At 42.3% G+C, this 22,034-nt stretch overlaps 1 protein-coding gene across 1 annotated transcript in view; it reads right to left on the reverse strand.

Annotated features, from left to right (window-relative positions):
* The window catches only part of SYNDIG1L (synapse differentiation inducing 1 like), an 83,475-nt gene extending 70,193 nt beyond the window's left edge, over positions 1-13,282 (reverse strand). Inside the window, exon 1 of the mRNA XM_067462890.1 lies at positions 12,786-13,282. The gene's annotated coding sequence lies outside the window, so the exon portion shown is untranslated. The remainder of the gene's footprint in view (positions 1-12,785) is intronic.
* Positions 13,283-22,034: the final 8,752 nt, after the last annotated feature.

Below are 22,034 nucleotides of genomic sequence, written 5' to 3' on the forward strand. Positions count from 1 at the left end.
GATGAAATTGCAAGGGGAAGGGAGATGGCGGGAGATAGCAGATACGGCTTTTTCAAATGGAACAATCATGCGGTGACCAGGCCACACTGAATAACCGTGTTATCTTATTACCAGCATTTTTGTCCTTCCTCTCACTCCCCCCCTCCCCGCTTTTCTCTGTTTATTTCCTTTACTGCTTTGCCGCTTCTATGACGGAAGATAGAAAGTCTCAGGCTGAGAGTTTTTGTTTATTTCTATGAAATGCCCAGCAAGGCTTTAGGTGTTAGAAAAACATTAAGTGATAAAAATATATCAGAGATTTGAAACTGTGCTGCCTTGTGCAATCTTACTCAGAAAACACATTTATTTAGGCACAGTTATGGTCCTGGCACAGAGGCAAGAACTGAAAAGCTGACAGAAACTGTAAATAAAGAAGGGATATTCAGATAAACAGCAAGGTATGGAGGTGTGGGAGGTTTCTAGGTTGGTCTGATGTAGCATCTTCATTAGAAGTCTGGAGATTGGAACAGGGGCTCTAATGAGATTCAGAGATGACACTAAATCAGAAGTAGCTGCAAAACCCTTAGTGAAGACAGAGGAATTTACATGCATCCGTCTTTTCTGAAATCTACTAAGGGCAAAGGAAATGACATTTAAAATGATATAGAGTTGCATTCCAATAGGAATGTCAATTAATGAAGGAAACAACAAGGATGCTCAGGTACCCAAAAGATGAACCAGAGAAGAGAATCGCTATAGAATGCAGATAATATCACCACCAGAAAATGTATTTGTTTTCCCAGACACTAAATATAAACATTGGAAAAGTTACCATTAAGGGCAATTGTTCCCATAACCCCCAAGCCAACATGAATTCTGGGAGTTGTAATCTAAAAAAAGTAATATTTGCAAACTCTAGCTAGGCAGGCCAAGTGGAATCAGCTGACGTTATTTGGGCTATTTTGTAATCATATTTTGGTTATAGCAAAAAAATCAACCAACCCAGACTGCTGATAAAATAAATTACTTTAATTAGTAATAATAATATTTACAACTAGTTTACAATGGATAGTTCAGTGTGTAGGATTAATTTTTAAAAAGGAGTGCTCAGACAATATGGAAGAATAGAAACTTTATTTATGGCTTATACTCATAATTGACAGGAGTCTTTTTTTTTGGAACACTAAATCAACAGTTTAGTACTATTAAAACAATAACACTTTAATTAGACTCCATACATTATTCATAACCAGAGACAGACTTTCTCTTAATCCCCCTGATTAAAGGCAAATCAAAAAGAAATACAGCCCCTGGTTTTGCAATGGAAGAAGAGAAATCATTTTGGAAATGTTTTCTTTTGAAAAATGGTCAGGTATTTACCTGAGTGAATGTGTGTAATAAATTGGAAAATGGTTTATTATCTGATGGGGTGCAGAATTACATCTACCCATGTGTTCTGACTACATAAAAACACTTGAAGTAAATATTTGGAAGAACGTTTTCTCAGAAGGTTTGGTCACAGGCTTTTAATTAGACACCCAGTGACTTCCACAAAGGGATATTATAATGGTCTTGGTAGGGCATTTGGATTAGATAATATTTGGGATCCTGTCCAAATCTGTGATTCTATAAATCCATTAAAAAACGATGAGTGCTTTTTGAGTAGAGTTATTAGCTGCAATCCTATTGGGCAGTTATGAAGGTGTAATTGCTACACTTGTGGTGCTATGCAGTGAATTCCGGTTCATCAGCCTTCCCATTAAAAGGAAGCAACCACTATAAACAATAGGGGGGTGGTAGTGGTGGGGGTAGAGGTTGTTTGACATTCCCATCCACTCCTGAGATTGATCTCCATTGCAACAGGCAGAAGCAGGGTCCCCAACACAATTCCCTCTCTTGCTGAAGATCACTCACTTGAGGAAACATCAGTCAGCTGCTTCCCAAATGACAGAGGAATAAAGCCTTGTCAGTTGTAGCAGCTGCCTCCTGGTAAGTGGGAATCAGGAGACCTCCACAGTCCTTACACATTCCCTAAACCAAGGGCTACAGAGGGATCATTTAAGAACACAGTTAAGAATGAGTTATGCACTTGGAACTTCCCAGTAGGATTGTGGCCATCCTTTGCACAGCATGCTAATAAAAGATATCATTCAACAGAATCCATAATATTTGTAATGTGAAGGGATTTCCTCATGCCCTCCAACTTGCCAGGGACACTCCTGATTAATCCTCTGTCATCTCAACTTTTTCAATACAGGCAGTCCCCAAATTACGAACAAGATGGGCTCTGTAGGTTTGTTCTTAAGTTGAATTTGTAGGTGGGTTGGAACAGGTACATTTTTAAGGATAACCCCATATATATGGGGTATGTGTGTAGGTATGTACCGGTTAACACCCCTGTGTTTTTTGTTTTGCTCTATGCACCTGTTCAGAAGATTTTACCTCACTTTTTGTCTCTGTGAGAATTGGATTTAGAAAAAAAGGGCTTGTTGTGGAAACAAGGATTGGTGCTAAAGCTTCGGTTGAGTCTCATTTTCCCCGTGATAACTCTTACAGCAGTGAATTTCCCTTCTGAGGGATAGATTTCTCTCACTTTCTGTTGTCTCACACCATTCTTAACTACGCCTGTACTTTTAAATGTCCCACTTTCACTCTCTTCCTTCCACATTATCCCTTTGTCTTCCGGTTATTTCAATTTGTGGCAAACTGAGCTCAAAGTGCAAAGTAGTTTATAGTCAATTAATTCAGCAGTGTAGAGAGGAGAGGAAGGATGGGATTTTGCCCTTCTAATTAGACTCAGATGAAAACAAGCTGCTGCAGCCTCTCCTAGCTTGTGTGTTCTTCCTCATCTTGGTTACATGTGTCCTACTTTTCATCTGTGAAATGTGGGTATGTTCCTTAGCCCACCACAAACAGTAGATATCTCTGATTTGATCTTCTGCATTAATTCTTATAGTCTAGCATTTTTGGGGATTGGTTGCATCAATTTGGGCTAGTTCATACTTGTATATACTTAATTTTTTTGTCACTGCATGGCTTACAGTGTGAATTGACTCCATTCACAGTACTGTATTTGTGCATTTCATCTGTGATCATGGTTACTTCATTTTCACCTATGTGAGTCATCACTAAATATTACTTTTATCAAATTATGAGTACTCAAATGGATGGCTTGTATGGAACAGAACACATTAGAACAGTGGTACTCAACCTGTGGGTCCCCAGATGTTTTGGCCTTCAACTCCCAGAAATCCTAACAGCTGGTAAACTGGCTGGGATTTCTGGGAGTTGTAGGCCAAAACACCTGGGGACCCACATTATAAGAAGCTGTTTGATGCGATGTCAGAATATTTCTGTATCTAGCCTAGTTTGAGATCTGGCCCAAAACATTTTGTTGTATGGGATGGAGCAGCAACAAGTTCCCTTTTATGAAAAACTTGGGAGGAGAATCTTGGGTAATCCAGGTGTTTTGACCTACAACTTCTCTGCTTCGTTACTATTGACTGTACTGGTTGAGACTGAGGACAACTGTAGGTCATCAAACTACAAACCCCAGAATTCTGCAGGAGGCAGCAACCAGATTTAAAGTGGACTCATTCTCTAGTGTAGAAGTATTAAGTTTCTCTTTCAATTACAAAATCCAGAATTCTACAGGAGGCAACCATAGCAATCAATGTCATCTTTGCTCAGCTGAAACTTCCTGAACCTGGCTATTTCTGATCAATGAAGAGGTGACATTCACCTAGCCATTTTCCTATAACGGAAAGCATAGGAGATCATCACACTACACTTTTAAAGTGCTATTATTACACTTTTAACTGCTGTGGTTGCCTCCTGTGGAATTCTGGGTTTTGTAATTGAAAAAGGCCCAAGACCATTCTGGCTGAGAATTTTAAAGGCTCCCCTTCCTAAACTGCATATTCCATGATTCCACTGGAGGCAGTCATAGTAGATAAAGTGGAAAAATAGCACTTTAACAGTATAGTGTGATCATCGATGTAACAGGTCCTCCAGAGATCTTTGCAAATGATGTCATTGCTCTCTTTCTAGCTTAAGCCGTTGTAATTCACCAACAGGACGCAAGACATAGTGTGCAAAGTTTGCTGTTGTTAACTACTATCAAGCTGAGTTTACCTTATGGTAACACTATGAATGAGAGCCTACTTTATTTATACCCCAAACCTATCTCCCCGAGGGGACATACAACTGCAGGTTAGATAGACTTTTATGGATTTGGTTATTCAGAGATTTGACTAAAATAGTTCCTCTAAAACAGTGGCTCTCAACCTGTGAGTTCCCAGGTGTTTTGGCCTACAACTCCCAGAAATCCTAGCCAGTTTACCAGCTGTTAGGATTTCTAGGAGTTGAAGCCCAAAACACATGGAGATCCACAGGTTGAGAACCACGGTTTTAGGACCTCTATGTCCTCCAGTGCAATCCTATGGTTGCAGGATATCCAGAGATTCCTAGACAGACTACCCTTTAAGGAATCTCTAGGTCTTCCACAGCAAAGCTATAATCAGGATCCAGCAGATGTTGATGATAGAGTCATGCTGGAGATGGTTTAGTTATATTTTTTGGAAACAACTCCTAGATATTTTTTATCTGACATAGTCATCAGAGAACTGTAGACCAAAGAGTGTTTTTTCCTTCAAAATCGTACTCATTATACGAGGTATCTCCCTGCTCCTTCATTACAGCTTTTCTTTTTGTTCTCCAGAAGAATCCCCCCAATGGTTCTCCCTGTCAATTGTATTCAGTGGTTGAAATGATGGCTCTTGAGAGGAAGAAATGCCAAACAAACACATCTAAACATTGAGACACCCCCCCCCCCCCACACACACACACACAAAGCATCAAACATGTGTTCTGTTGGCATATGGAAATTTGGACTGATTGGTCATATCCAATCTACAAAAAGCACCCTGCCCTTAGCAATGACCCAGCAAAACTTTAATGTCTCTCCCATATGAAAACCTCCAGAGACACAATTACTTCAATATTTTTTTAAGTCTTATGGAAGAAGGCAAAAAACTGACAATCTGAAATTAGCCTTATAAGAGTGCTTATAATACATTTCTCTGGGGACATAATTTCCCAAATGCTCAAAAGATACATTGCATACAAAAGTAGAGGAGACTAGAGGACAGCATTAGATGTGTTTTGAAAGCATTGAGATTCATGAAAGGGTTAGTGCAAAAAAGAAGAGGGAGTAGGGAGGAAAGGAGGGAAGGAAGAAGGAAGGTAAAAAGACTTTGTGACGATTTCTGAAGATAAACAACATGCAAATATATGGAAAATCTTTGGTCTCTACCCATCCTTTCTATCCTGCAATAAAAAGCAGGTTTGAGAGGAGGGATGCTTAAGCATTTCCTTTTCTTCCAATTTTCCCCTGAAATATCTTTTATCTACTTTCCTACTGTAGTGTCCAACATTGTCTTTGTAAACTTGCATTAGGAACTTAGCCGGGCCGGAAGGCCTTGTGGGCGATTTGGTGAACAGGGAGAGAGCTCTGTCACTCCAGAATCCCAGTTCATCACGACCACCAGTTAATCAGTTTTGGGTGAATACAGGGGGAATGGCATGTTCACTCTTTTCTGTGGGGCTTGTCTAATATGAAAAGTAGGTAGCCAGCAAACTAATGCTGTTGTTGTTGTTGTTGTTGCTGTTGTATGTCTTCCAAGTCATTTCTAACCTTCTTGGCAGGATTTGTTCAAAGGGGGACTGCCTTTGCTTGGAGAGAAGGAGAACTAATTACTCTTTATATACACCCCTGCCTTATTGTTGAACATCTACCTTCATTAATCTGCTGTATATCATCTTAACTCCAATAATTTTAGTCAAATTTTAAGTTGTTTAAATATTTATTATGTTATATGTGTGGAATGTATTGTGTTTTGTTTATTTAAGCTGCTTTTTTGATTTGTTATATGTTATTCTTGGCATTGAATGTTTTCCACTGTGTTTTATTTTGTTGTAAGCTGCCCTGAGTCCCCTCAGGGAGACAGGGCGGGTTATACATAAAGCATCATCATCATCATCATCATCATCATCATCATCATCATCAGAAACACAACAAGATGAGCCCACAGCAGACACTCTGCTGGCTGTTGAATTGGATCACACGTCGGACACATCCCAAGTGTCTAGGACTGTGTTGTTGTTGTTGTTGTTGTTGTTGTTATTATTATTCCTCTGAGGCTAAGACTGTGATTTGCCCAAGGTCACCCAGTGGGTTTTCTATGGGCAAATGCAGATCTTAACCCTGTTCTCCAAAATTTTGGTCCAGTGTTCAAACCACTACTATATGGGCTGTCTTCCAGGCCTATCTATTGGGCTATACACCTTCTCAACATATGTTTATTTATTTATTGCATCTTTTCTTGCTCTGTCACCTGTCACCTACACTCCATCAATGCCACATCACCACATGCCCAGACTAGTAGACTGCTGATGTTACATCTTTCCTCGTCAGGGTTAGGCAGGGTAAGGCACTAGCATCAAGATACAGGGTTTTTTTTTTTTTGGTGCCATAAATAAATACACATTTTGTTAGCTATCATACTTTTATTACATTTTACTGCTTGTGATGGGGAGAGATGCTTTGGGGATTTGATGTCACACGTGTCAAAACCAGTTGGTTGTGCTCTTTGACTGGGAACGGATGTTATTTTCTGCTTTGCATCCAGCAGCAAAATGTTTTGGGCTCAATCTGCCACCCTTATTTAAACTCCTCCATTTTATCCTGAAATAGCTAAGGCCTTCAAAAAGGAAGTGGGGAATGTGAATACAATGTTTTCAATATGAATCCCAATGGAGCACTGCAGCTCACCAAAACACCTGGGAGTCACTCTGGACCGTGCTCTGACTTACGAGAAGCACTGCTTAACTATCAAGCAAAACGTGGGTGCTGGAAACAATATAATAGGAAAGCTGACTGGCACAACCTGGGGATCACAACCAAAAACTGTGATGACATCTGCCTTGTGCTTTGCTACTCTGCTGCTGAGTATGCATGCCCATTGTGGAACACATCTCATCATGCCAGAACAGTGAATGTGGCCTTTAATGAGACATGCCGCATTATCACAGGATTTCTACATCCAACACCATTGGAGAAATTATATTGTTTAGCTGGTATTCCACCACCTGATATCTGCAGGGAAGTAGCAGCCAGCAATGAAAGGACCAAGGCATTGACATCTCTGGCCCATCCTCTGTTCAGATATCAGCCAGCAAGCCTACAACTTAAATCAAGAAACAGCTTCCTAAGATCTACAGAGATACTTGCAGGAACAACTCAGCAGAATTCGAAAGTGACAGGTAAAAACTCCCCCCTGGGCACACAGAAGACTGGGTGACTTGGAAGGTGCTGAACAGACTGTGTTCTGGCACCATGAGATGAAGAGCCAATCTTAATAAATGGGGCTACAAAGTGGAATCCATGACATGAGAGTGTGGAGAAGAGCAAACCACAGACCACTGACTATTGGTTTTTGTTGTGCGTTGTTTGAGTGAGATTTAATGCTGCTGTTTTATATCCTTATGTTTTATTTAATTGTGTTTTATTTGATTGTTATGCTTTGCTGTTTTATTTTAATCGTGTTTTTTGTTTTTAATGGATTGTCTTGTTTTGATGTTTTGTGGACATTTTGTCCCATGTGTATGCTGCCCTGAGTCCCTTTGGGAAGATGGAGGTAGGGTATAAAAATAAAGTTGTTGTTGTTGTTATTATAGTTATATCACTACAATGTAGTCTGACCCCTGCCACATGCACAACGGAGGACTTTCTTAGAGTGACACCAGAGGCACTTGAAGTGGCCAGCTTCTGATCAAAGGAAATTTAGCATAATGCTAAGGTTTAAACTTTATTTGTGGTGTTTTAATACATTATAACTGTATTCTCAATTTGCTTCTGACACAATAAATAAATAAATAATAGTATGATTACAATCTGTCTTGGGTTCCAAATGGCCTTCCTTCCAGTTTGGGAAATACTGAGATGATTATTCTTGGGTAGCTTACCATAAAAGCATATAAAACTGCAACAGTGTCATTATTACCTTCACATTAAAAGGTTCTGGACTGAGCCAATTTTATGACGAAGTTAGAACTGCCAATTGAATTGATTTTCCCTTCCTGGTCAAATAAATGTCTTGCTTCTAACCAACCAGTTAAATATTACTAAGGTGAGGTGCTATTTTGGAGAACACCTCTGCCAGCAGAATATTTTTTCAAAAAAATATTCCTATGAACGAAACCATGTATTGTTTAAAAATCCAGTCAAGCCATATGTTAAGAGACTCATGCAGATGACTTTAAACAACCTCTTTCCTTTGGGAGGCAGTTCTAACAAAACCCAATTTGAGCTCCATATCCTAAGCTGGCAATTAATTAATGAATCAGCATGCAACAATAGGGTTACCAGCATGAGAGCTCAGGACAAGGCAGAGGAGTAAAAGCACAGTTGGGAAAGACTTTTGCAGCAAAGAGAGCTCTTATCCCAGATGTACAAAGTGGTCTGGGGGTGGATGGGGAGGCAGCATAGCACATGATGTATCTTTGCTTCACTCAAGATGCTTTTGTCAGTACTAAGGAGAGAGAACTTCAGTACTGGATCCTGCTCTGTTTCATGTTTTGGTCTTCTTGAATTTTGCACTTTTCTCCTCTAAAAGAGCACTTGTTTAAGTCTGTGTCTCTGTGTACATTCTCCTACACAGTGATAACAGAGAATTTGCCACCTTGAGACTTATTTTTGGAGAAACCAAGCAATCAATCAAATAAAGAGAAGTGGGTCGGAATCCATTTTCAGAGTAACTGCAGTTAAGGGAGCTGCTACTTTGGAATACAACTTACCTTCTTTTAGAGAAAAAAACACAATGTTTTCATGCCACTTTGACACTCTTGCTCAGAACAGAATCAAAATAGGTGGCAAGGGATACAGATCTGGATGGTCATGAAACTGGGAGAAGAAATATAAGGGCAGGACAGAGATTTCAGTGAAGAAGGGCATTTTCCTGTTTTGCTGTGTACCTTCAAGTCGCCTGTCTACTTTTGGAGACTCCATAGAGATTTCTTGAGCGAGAGGTGGTTTTATCAGTTCCTTCCTCCGAAATCTATTTGTTGGCAATCTCCCATCCAAGTACTAACATAGGGCTGACCCTGTTTAGCTTTCAGGATAGACAGAACATGGTACATTTAGGATATTGAGGCCCTGCGTTTTCATTCCCAACACAGCTTTTCTCATTGTTTGCGTACATAAGTGAATGTTGTTCACGACAGTGAGGAAATGAAACAAACCCATTTAAATGTTAATTTTACATTGACATTACAGACCTTTTAAAAGGGGGAAACAATTCAAACTTTGCATGTGCAAGTGCCTTAAACAGGAACAGATGAAGGCTATGAAACACACACACTGTCCATATCAGAAAAAACTCTCACAGTATCTGATGGTACCTAAGGGTAAAAGGGAGCATGGGATTATCAGGGCATCCATTGTGGGACTTTGTGAACATAATAGACCCAACAGAGCTGATGATTACAACAAACTGTGTTCTCCATGTCCTTGCTTCTGGCTTGTGATAGAAAAAGACTCAGACAGCTTATTTCCTTATTGTGCTTTAACTCTTGGCTGCAGTAAGGGGTGTGTGCAGCTACTGCATTTATTAGAGGCAGATGTATTTAAGTGACAACTGTAGTTTAACAAATTCAAGTATCATTCATAACTAAAAACAAGTGCCACAAGAGAGTTCATGTAGTTCAAATGACATCTGGTTAAATTTTCAATCTACCACAAAATATACTAGATTATCTTTAGTGAGTCTTGGCTCAACATCCCTCCCTGGGGTGTTAAAGGTTGAAACTGGAATGTAAACTCCTTCCAGTGCTTCACTTCTGGGTAGAGAAGAAGTTCCCAACCTTTTTTTGTTTTACCACGAACCACTTTGACCAGAGACCACTTTGACCAGGGACCACTTGACCAGGGACCACTTTGACCAGGGACCACTTTGACCAGGGACCACTTGACCAGGAACCACTTTGACCAGGGACCACTTGAACAGGAACTACTTTGACCAGGGACTACTCTTCCAACATTAGTACCAAAAGGATTACAAATCAGTTTTTGGTCAACTTTAAATTCGGTTTGGTTATTTGGGGTGCTGATTCAGAAAATTGCATTGAATAAACCACATCCGTTCTAGTTTCTGATACAGAACATATGCTATCCAGTAGTTGCTATCTGCTCTCCCACAGAAAACCATATTTAATAATCTAGATCTGATGAGGTAGTAATAATCTTTCATGGGCAGTTCTCTCCTCTCACAACATCTCTGTTGCCTCTGCACTATAAGAGGGGTTTTCAAGACCAGTCACTCCTGTTGTGTGGTTTCGAGGCAACGGTGTAGTAACGGTGAGGCCACTAAATGTATTTTTATTCTTGTGGGCCACTGGTGGTCCATGGACCACAGGTTGGCAACCACTGAGGTAGGAATTAGCCCAGGCATGGGCAAACTTGGGCCCTCCAGGTGTTTTGGGCTTAAGTGGCTGAGGGGGGGGGGGAAGGAAAGGGCCTGGGGCTGTTAGGAATTATGGAAGTTGAAGTCCAAAACACCTGGAGGTCCCAAGTTGGCCCATGCCTGGGTTAGCTAGTGCAACAGAGACATTTTTTATTTTGTTCTGAACACAAGACTTTGAGTTTTCTCTTGTGAGGAGAAGGTGTGTGTGTGATGGATTTAAGGAAGCTTTCTCTGAAGAAATCCAAGGGCTCCAAATGAGCAGTTAGTCCCCTGAGCCTTGGCTAACTGGTATCAGTTTGGGGTTTTTTGTTGTTGTTTTGTTTCAACTAATGTTCCAACTCTGAACACTCTTCCTGGAATCGGAAGCAGAAGGGGCTTTCTTCTTATGCCCCAGGACTGTTTCTCTGCCAGTGCTGTCCATTGACTGGGGAGAAATCCTCATTGAATCCAAAGGGCAAACAAACAGGCTTCTAGCTGAGCTGTTCCCTTTCTCCATGGGACACCTCTCCCTCAGCAGATGGGCATGTTAATAATAATAATAATAATAACTTTATTTATACCCTGCCACCATCACTCCCAGGGGGACTCGGGGTGGCTAACATGAGGCCAAGCCCAACAATTACAACAAATCAAAATAAAATATATGCAGCAAATAATAACATCAAATGAAACATAAACAATCAAATTAATACAAAATCAAATACAGGAAATGAAATGAAATAATAAAAATATGCACAGCTGGCTGGTCCAAGTTAAAAGGGTAGAATTAAAATATAAAAACCCTGGGAGAGATGGGTGAATAGGGTATTGTGCCTGGTGGGGGGATTTCAGTTGAGAACAGCAATGGAATGAATATCATTGAAGGATGAGATAAAGTGCATCATTGGGCATATTGTGCTGAGCTGGTCATGGTGTGGGGATTGTATTTATTCCTCAAAGGCACACCAAAACAGCCAAGTTTTTAGGCTCTTCCTGAAGGCTATCAGGGTGGGCACTTGCCTAATCTCTCAGAGTAGCAAATTCCAAAGCTGAGGGGCCACCACGGAGAAGGCTCTCTCCCTCGTCCCAAGTCGCACTTGCGACAGAGGGGGAAGTGAGAGGAGGGCCTCCCCAGGGGATCGAAGGGGTCCTGCGGGTTTGCTGTTTGTACAAGAGAGACTTAGCTAATGTAAGCCAGGCTGGAGACAGATAATATAGAAGGAATATAAGAGTTCTTTAATGGTGAAACCCCAACCTTTACCCTAACCCTTTCTCTAACCCTGAACCGTAAGCCTAAGACTAAGCCTAACTCCTTACCCAAACCCTTACACTAACCCAAACCCTAAACCTTACCCTCACCCTAAACTGCACCCTAACTGTAACCCCTAACTCTTGTAACTGTAACCCTAACCCCAAACCAAACCCTAAACCTTGCCCTAATCCTTACCCTAAGCGTCCCCTCCTTTCTATCCTTCCTTTGCTCCCCCCATTCTCACTCCGCCCCCTCTATTCGCTTATTCACAGCCGCCTTTGCGCATCTCCTTAACACTCGGAGCTTCCAGACCCAGCTATCATAGGTTAAAGGTTTTCCCCTGACATGAAGTCCAGTTGTGTCCGACTCTGGGGTGTGGTGCTCATCTCCATTTTTAAGCCGAAGAGCTGGCGTTGCCCATAGACACCTCCAAGGTCACGTGGCCGGCATGACTGCATGGAACGCCGTTACCTTCCCGCTGGAGCGGTACCTATTGATCTACTCACATTTGCATGTTTTCAAACTGCTAGGCTGGCAGAAGCTGGAGCTAACAGTGGGAGCTCACGCTGCTCTCCGGATTCGAACCTGCAACCTTTCGGTTAACAAGCTCAGCAGCTCAGCCCTTTAACCCACTGCGCCACCGGGGGCTCCAGCTATCATGCTATCACCGAAATGCCTTCGCGGGTCCGAGCTGACCCAGCTCCAGGCGTTTCCCCCCAGCCGCCCTGCCCAACTGTCCCTTCCCAGCTCCGCGGACCATAGGGGAGGCGTGGGTCGAAGCCACAGCCCCAAACTTCCTATCAAGAGGAGCCAGGCTACCCTCTCAGGCTGCCCATCCCATCCGCCAGGATGAGTTTTCCTTTTCGGAACTCCCTCCCCTAGTGAACATGGCTATATCCAATACTTTGCGGAGGTTTAAACTTTGAAGGCTCGCTCTCGCCCCGCGGGGGAGTCCCGGAGAGCCAGCGAGACATAGGATGGGAAGCAGGACGTGGCAGCATTGGAAGAGACCACAAGGGGCCATCCAGTCGGACCCAGGACATTGCACACCTTACCTGGGAGGAGGAAGAGGAGGAGGAGGAGAGGCAACTGCTTCACCCGCCGAGTTGCATCCAGGCGGGTTGGAGGAGGCGGCGGGGCGCAGGCATGATCCCGGGAGGCGCCTCTCTTGGCCCACCCGCAAGGAGCGCGTCAGGTGGGCAGTCTCTCCGAGGAAGCCCAGCCGGAGAGGTCTGGACTGGAGAAGGGAGATGCGCCGGAGCCAGGCAGAGACGCAAAGAGAGGGAAGGAGGGCGGGAGACGGAGGGAGGGAAGGAGGGAAGGAGGGAGGGAGGGAGAAAGCACGGGCGAAGGAGATGCCTTTCCAGCCCAGCCTCTCTCGGCTGCAGCAAAGTCTCTCCTCCTTTGAGCGAGAGAGAGAGAGAGAAAGAGAGAAAGAGAGAGAGAGCCCGTCTGCTCGCTCTCTGGCTCTTTGCTCTCAACTGCGAGGAGCCGCTCCGCCAAGCAGCAGCTCCTTCTTCTCCCTTCCTTCGCCCCTTCCCTCCTCCCGCCCAACCCGCATCTTCCTCAACCCTCTTCCTCACATCCCCGTGTCTTTAGGGCCCCCAACAAGCGGAGTTTGATTCTCCCCACATCTGAGCAACAATCCCAGGGAGGGAATCCGATTTGATCTCGGGTTCTGAGATGCCATTCCAGATTGCCTTCCTCACTTCTTTCTTCAATTTTTTTCCTCAATTTGATTTTCAATGCCTGGCCGAGATTTCAGATTTCTCTCTCTGCCTTTCTCTCAGAAGTAAGTCTCGAGTGGGTTTTCCACTCCCAGGAAAGCCGGGCGAGCCTTGCCGCCGAAACGTTTCGATTTGCACATTCCTCTGAATCATTTATCGCGCGTGTTTGTTTATTGAAGGCAAATTAAGTTTTTAAAAAGGGCCAGCCGCCTCTCTCCAGCCGATAGACATCAGACGGATTTGGAAGGACTCCTAGGAGACTGTTCACATTTGCCTTGCCAAAACGGAGGGATGCGCGCTGTTTATTGCCCAAATCCCAGCCTCGTGATAATAATGTCTTCAAAGCTTCCCAGCCTAGGCATATATATATATAATGTCTACGTTTAGAGCAGTGCTTCTCAACCTTCCTAATGCTGCGACCCCTTAATACAGTTCCTCATGTTGTGGTGACCCCCCAACCATAAAATGATTTTTGTTACTTCTATTTAGACTTCTATTTAGAACAATGTTTCTCAACCTTCCTGATGCCACAACCCCTTAATACAGTTCCTCATGATGTGGTGACCCCCAACCATAACATTTTTTTTGTTGTTACTTCACAACTGTAATTTTGCTACTGTTATGAATCATAATGTAAATATCTGATATGCAAGATGTCTTTTCATTCACCAAATTTGGTACAAATACCCGATACACCCTAATTTGAATACTGGTGGGGTTTGGGGGGGATTAATTCTGTCATTTGGGGGTTGTAGTTGCTGGGATTTATACTTAACCAACAATCAAAGAGTATTCTGAACTCCACCAATGATGAAATTAAACCAAACTTGGCACACAGAACTCCCATGATCAACAGAAAATACTGGAAGCTTTGGTGGGCATTGGCCTTGAATTTTGGAGTTGTAGTTCACCTACATCCAGAGAGCATTGTGGACTCAAACCATGATGGACCTGGACTAAACTTGGCACAGACACTCAATATGCCCAAATGTGAACACTGGTGGAGTTTGGGGGAAAATAGGCCTTGACATTTGGGAGTTGTAGTTGCAGGGATTTATAGTTTGGCTATAATCAAAGAGCACTCTGAATCCCAACAATGATAGAATTGAGTCAAGCTTCCCACACAGAACCCCCATGACCAAAACAAAATATTGTGTTTTCTGATGGTCTTTGGCAACCCCTCTGATACTCCCTCGCAACTCCCTCAAGGGTTCCAACCCGCAGGTTGAGAGACACAGGTTTAGAAGATTTCAAAATATGATAGCCCACACCCTATGTCATTTTGATGACTGCCAATCTAAAGAGATTAACCTGGGAGTAAACCTGACTGAGCTCCCTGGGGTTGGTTTCTGAGAAGAGGTGTGTACACTTGCAATCTTGGGAACACATACATGTGAGTGCAATGGGACTTAGTTCTGAGTGAACACAAACAAAACTGCTGATGCACACCGAAAAATCATTAATTGGAACTCTGCCTTTATGATGCAGAAAGGTATCAGTCTATGGGTTTCTGTGAGTTTTCTGGATTGTATGGCCATGATCCAGAAGCATTCTTTCCTGACATTTCACCCACATCTATGGCAGGCATTCCTAGAAATTCTGAAGTCTGTTGGTAACTAGGCGGTAAAGGTGAAGGTAAAGGTAAAGGTAAAGGTTGTCCCCTGACATTAAGTCCAGTCGTGTCTGACTCTGGGGGTTGGTGCTCATCTCTATTTCTAAGCTAAAGAGCCGGCATTGTCTGTAGACACCTCCAAGGACATGTGGCCGGCATGACTGCATGGAGCGCCATTACTAGACAAGTGAGACCTTGTAGTTTCAAGGACTGGCTGCTTACTGCCTGGGGGAATCCTTTGTTGGGAGGTGTTACAGGCCAATGGATACTCCACCACAGACATCAGAAGAGCTGCAAGGCCAAGAACAAGCCATGAGAAGAAAGAGAAAGATCCACCCAGGTCCCAGAAAAAAAGTGTTCTTACCATACAATCAAGGGAACAACTGACTGCATAGAGAAGCTGATGAAGAAATACAACCTACAAACTATCTACAGATCCACTAGGAAAATCCAACAAATGCTCCATTCAGCAAATGTCAAGAGGAATCCGCTCACCTCTGCAGGAGTCTACCATATACCATGCAACTGTGGACAAATCTACATAGGGACCACCAAACGCAGCATTTCCCAAACATGAATCAAGTAACATGAAAGGCACAGCAGACTACTTTAACCAGAAAAGTCAGCCACAGCAGAGCACCTGGTGAACCAACCTGCGTACAGCATATTATTGGAGAACACAGAAATGCTGGACCACTCTAACAACTACCATGTCAGACTAAACAGAGTAGCCATTGAAATCCACAAGCATGTATTGTAGACAATTTCAACAGAAAGGAGGAAACCATGAAAATGAACAAAATCTGGCTACCAGTATTAAAAAAAAACTCCAAAATCAGGACAGTAAATAAAGAGCAATACTAAAAAATGGGGGGGGGGGGGGGATTCCAGACATGAATCAATCAGGTATAGCTAACACCTTCCAACAAAGGATCCCCAGGAAGTAAGAAGCCAAACCTTGAAAACTGCTAGACCATTAAGTGCTAATCAATGTGGCCAACTGTAACATTCACCCTTGCTTCAAGCAGACAAGAGTTCTTTCTCCCACCCTGGACATTCCACAGATATATAAACATCATTTGCCTAGTTTCCAACAGATCTCACAACATCTGAGGATGCCTGACATAGATGTGGGTGAAACGTCAGAAGAGAATGCCTCTGGAACATGGCCGTAGAGCCCGGAAAACTCACAGCAACACATACAAGACTGCTGATGGACACCGAAAAATCATTAATTAGAATTCTGCCTACATGATGCACAAAGATATTGGTCTATTTTTCAACAGAGAATGTAATTTCCAGTCATTATTATTTGCCCTCTGAAGCCAATGCCCAAACTACAGGCTGTTTTTAAGTCTTTCTTCCTTTCCACATCCCAGGAAAGGTTCCATCAGAAAGGAGAAAGGAGGTGGGCGGATATTGATGTGAAGTCTTTTGGATTTCTTAGAGGCAGCTAACTGGGTCCCTCTGGGCCAGCTATGTGTTTGACAAACATCCCTTAGAAACACCTCATAGTGAGTGGGGCTGGCAGTTGTGTGTGTGTGTGTGTATGTATGTGTGTGTGTAACTGGATCACTCATCCCCCAGCCCACACACTGATTTGTCATCCAGTAAAAATAAAGAGATGCCTATACTTGCTTCTTTTCCCTCTTAGCATTTTCTTTCTGAAGTCTAAGAAGAAACGTCTTATTCTCCCCATGGTACTGAACAATTGCATATATATATATTCATATTTGAGAAGAGGCTCCATAAAAGAAAAAGGTGCCCAAGGGATCTTACGCACACAGAGGAAAGGCTGATCTAGTGCATCTGAAACAGAAGAACACGAGGACTGTCTTGTTGGATCAAACCCAGATTCATCTTATGTTCTGTCTCCCAATAGCTATATATCTCTGGGAGGCTACCCCCAAACTGTGATGACACCCGTAGCAACTAGCTGGCACTTATTTCAAAAGAGGCTGTGTTATATTCAAGGAGGGTAGATCCAGGGAGGGGAAACTAGATTTGGACTTCTGCCTTTAGAGGCAGTAGATCTTTTTGGTTGTGAAATGCTATGGGCAGCAGCAGGATATGATGTGACAAGTGACCTCTACATTGGTTCTGTTGCACTTGGAAAAAAGACCAGAGCTCAGTGCTAAGAAGCATGTACTTCTATTTAGAACAGTGTTTCTCAACCTTCCTAATGCTACGCCCCTTTAATACAGTTCCTCATGTTGTGGTAACCCCCAACCATAACATTATTTTGGTTGCTACTTCATAACTCTAATTTTGCTACTCTTATGAATGGTAATGTAAATATCTGATATGCAGGATGTATTTTCATTCACTGGACCACATTTGGCACACGTACCCAATATGTCCAAATTTGAATACTGGTGGGGTTTGGTTTTGTCATTTGGGAGTTGCAGTTGCTGGGATTTATAGTTCACCTACAATCAAAGAGCATTCTGAACTCCACCAACGATAGAATTGAACCAATCTTGGCACACAGAACTTCCATGACCAAGAGAAAATACTGGAAGGGTTTGGTGGCCATTGACCTTGAGTTTTGGAGTTGTCATTCACTTACATCCAGAGAGCACTGAGGACAATGATGGATCTGGACCAAACTTGGCACAAATACGCAATGTGCCCAAATGTGAACACTGTGGAATTTGAGGTAAATAGATCTTAGCATTTGGGAGTTGTAGTTGCTGGGATTTATAGTTCATCTACAATCAAAGAACCCCTTCAACCCCACCAATGATAGAACTGGGCCACACAGAACCCCCATGACCAACAGACAATACTATGTTTTGGGTCTTTGACGACCTCTCTGACACTTCCCTCGTGACCCCCCAGGGGTCCCGACCCCAGGTTGAGAAACATTGATTTAGAAGATTGCCCCCTAATAATCAGTTTCACTCTCTTCCTGGCATCACTGCAGCAAAGATAGCAGTTAAAAGAGGAAACACCTCCTCTGAGACTTTGGAGAATCACTGCCAGAATTGACTCATGAATTGATTACATATAATTATTTGATTACACATGTTTTCATGTCACTTGTTTCTATTCTGTATTTTCTCAAAGGGGCTCAAGGAACTGGTCTGTCTTTAATGTTTTATCCTATCTATCCTGTGATAGTTTAGGCTGAGACAGAACACTCTAAAATAGTAGTTCTCAACCTTTGTAATACCACAACCCCTTAATCCAGTTCCTTGTGTTGTGGTGATCCCCCAACCAGGACATTATTTTACTATATTACTGTAATTTTGCTACTGCTATGAATCATAATGTAAATATCTGATATGAAGGATGTATTTTGATTGTTACTTCTCTTTCTCGCTGGGATTCAGCCATGGAGGAGCCACTCTACCCCTCTAAGCCCTGCTCTCCCCTCTCCCTCCAGGCCCCCCTCTCTAGGCTCCCCCTACCTCACCTTCTCCCTTCTCATCTCCTCCTTCCTCTTCCCTCTTGGCTCCAAAGCAAACCTCACCTCTGTCACTCCTTTCTCTTCCTCCTAAAATGGTAGAGGGAGTGGGGCTGAGTGACATCCCCACCTTTGCACAGAAAAGAAAAAGAGGCCTCTGGGAAGTGAAGGGGCTGGGAAAAGTTAGCAGTGTCGGTTACTAAGGCCATTGAAAGTATGTGTTTTCCAATGGCCATAGGTGACCCCTGTGAAAGGGTCATTGAATGTCTTTGTATATTCTTAAAGTTATTTCAACTTTGGGGAATGTAGATTCATTATATGTCTTATGAAGAAGCCTTTCCTCATCTCTGAGTCTCTAAGTCAGGGGTCCTCAAACTAAGGCCCAAGGGCCAGATACAACCCTCCAAGGTAATTTACATGGCCCTCGCTCAGGGTCAACCCAAGTCTAAAATGACTTGAAAGCACATAACAACAACCCTATCTCATCAGCCAAAAGCAAATTTTCATTTGGCGTGGCAGACTTTCTATTTGGAGGAGAATGTCTTCATTCTGCCCCACCATCCCATCCCCGTAACTGCAAAGCAGAATTCAAAACTTCTATCATCATCATAAATTCTAACAAATCTATTGTGACTTGAACTATCTCAGCCTACTTCCTCAGATGCATGACAGTGGCTATCTCCTTTAAGGCAAGACAGGATTTATGGCTCTTTTTATATTGTGTGCAATTCTGGGCACCACAATTCAAGAGAGATATTGACAAGCTGGAATGTGTCCAGAGGAGGGCGACTAAAATGATCAAGGGTCTGGAGAACAAGCCCTATGAGGAGCGGCTTAAGAAGCTGGGCATGTTTAGCCTGAAGAAGAGAAGGCTGATAGGAGATATGATAGCCATGTATAAATATGTGAGAGGAAGCCACAGGGAGGAGAGAGCAAGCTTGTTTTCTGCTTTCCTGGAGACTAGGACGCGGAACAATGGCTTCAAACTACAAGAAAGGAGATTCCATCTGAACATGAGGAAGAACTTCTTGATTGTGAGAGCCGTTCAGCAGTGGAACTCTCTGCCCTGGAGTGTGGTGGAGGCTCCTTCTTTGGAAGCTTTTAAACAGAGGCTGGATGGCCATCTGTCAGGGGTGATTTGAATGCAATATTCCTGCTTCTTGGCAGGGGGTTGGACTGGATGGCCCATGAGATCTTTTCCAACTCTTTGATTCTATGATTTTATGATTTAGTACGACAGACCGACAATGCTTCCGCCAAAACAAGAGAGAAAGATTCTGGTCCAGGTTATTTATGATGAATTCCTTAGAAATCAATGCAGTTAATTGTGAGGTAACCCTACATAACTGGATAAGAAAGCAACACAGCTCGGATCAGTTTCATCCACTTGTATCCCCCTCTCTCCCTTATTAAGTGAATGCTTCTCATTACTATCTAATAGTACCTAATCAACATGCATAGACTTCACTGTTGTCTCAGAGTTTTCCAATTTCACTTCCTTAAAATTCCCTGGGTATCCAACTCATCACCCTTGCCCAACTTTTTTCCTCTAGTATTTCTCTTGGGCACTTTACCACCCACACTTTGGGATTTGCTTTACACACTACCATTTAAAAATGTGTGTCTAAGAAATTGGCAGGGAGGGAGCATTTAGAAATCTCAGGTAGAGAGCTTAAATGCTTCACCAAGCTACAGATCTCAGGATTCTGTAAGAAGGAGCCATGATTATTGACATGGTTTCAGAGTGCTAGAATTATGTCATGTGAGAGAAATAAATTATATTTCTGAAGGATCCCCCCCCCCCCCCCCCACACACACCAAAGAAGAGTTCCTTCTGTGATGGGGGCAATTTTGAATGGACATATAGCAGCCCTTTCCATCTCTTCCAGTGAACCAGCTGAGAGGTGGTTCAAAGACAGTGAGTCTACATTTGTATTTAATATATTCTTCTAATTGCTTTCCCCCAGTGTTCACAGATACTTCAGAATGCAAAAGTAGTTTGCACTCAGTTAACTAGGACTTCCATCCCAGAAGGCTTGGTCAAAAGCAAACTGCAGCAGTCTCTCCTGGCTTGTTTGTTCTTCCTTAGTAATAACTTTTGCTAGGTTAGCTTGCTTGGCCACATGTGTTCCAGTTTTAACAGTAAAATCTTGTTGTGGATGGGTGATGTATCAATACTGCAACCAATGGTCATGAGTATTGTACAAATACATCTTCAGAGTCCAAACTGTCAAGTGTGTAATCAAGTTTGCTGCTGAATGATGTGTGAAATGACTTTTAGTGGACTAATATCCTAAAGAGTCTTTTTTACCATTCCAACAACGATAGGATATACACTTTCACACTATTTCCATGGCATAGCAAGAAGATGGCAGGCTTTGTAAATCAAGCTGTAGAATTATGTAATATGCTAACATACCTCAAATCATCCTAATGCTATTTCTATCAGGAAATAATATGTCTGTAATGGTAATTCATAAGCCCAGCTCAGAGAATGAAGACTAAATGTCACCTTCTCTAAACAGGGATGATTCATCTATAGTTTCGGAAACCCTGGCAATGTTGACCACGAATCGATTCTCACACCATGAGTTGTTCTCCACATTTCCTAGAACTTGCAACAATTCAGCAAATTCACTTTCTTCAGATTACCACTTCCACTTCTAGCAAACCATTGTTCTCCAATCTGTTGCAAATATATAACCTGGAATACACCAGTTCAAACCACTGCCCCCCATTTACTCCCACTGACAGCTGTTCAGTGAGGACAAAGGTCCCAGTCCTGATACCTGAGATGACTATTAACAGGAATTGCTAGAGGATGAACACAAAACACCTGCACAAAGCATGGAATTAACTTGTAAACAAGTAACAATGTCACCTGTGAAATGTTATTTATGGGGAGCAACAAAGAGCCAACAGTTGCAATGTAGCAAAATAGTGTAACTAATGAAAACACTATAGGTTTCATTAAAATATTGCAAGTAAAAATGTAGGTGAATGATAGAAATATAGACAAGAGGGAAATCTATAGTAGATATTAAAGGGAAAAAATGTAGGTAATTTTTGACCATTGAGGTTTTATAATGTAATTGTGTGTGTGTGATTGTAATTTCATGATTTTATTGTTTTTAGATCTATGTTTTGTTTATATGTGGCACTTCACTGTACTTTGTTAGCCATCCCGAGGCCCTTTGGGGAGATGGAGGTGGGGTAGAAATAAATTATTGTTATTATTATTATTATTATTATTATTATTATTTCTGTTTTTCTTAATGTTACAACTAATTTTAATGTTTAAAATAATATGTTAGTAACATATCACTAACACTTCCAAAGCAGCATATTACAAGTATTAGCCACCATATTCTATGGAAGGGGTAGTACCTTTGAGATTAACTGAGAAAAGTAATTTTGTTATGCTAGTTTTAAGTCTATGAAGGTCTATGAAAGCTTGTGCCACTAACCTTTTCTCTGTTAATCTCAAATGTGATACAAGATCCCTTTGCAAACTGATCCAGATAAACATGGTTATGTTTTTGATGGGTAGAGAACA

This window comes from Anolis sagrei, chromosome 1, assembly GCF_037176765.1.
Source record: "Anolis sagrei isolate rAnoSag1 chromosome 1, rAnoSag1.mat, whole genome shotgun sequence".
NCBI classification, from domain to species: Eukaryota; Metazoa; Chordata; class Lepidosauria; order Squamata; family Dactyloidae; genus Anolis; species Anolis sagrei.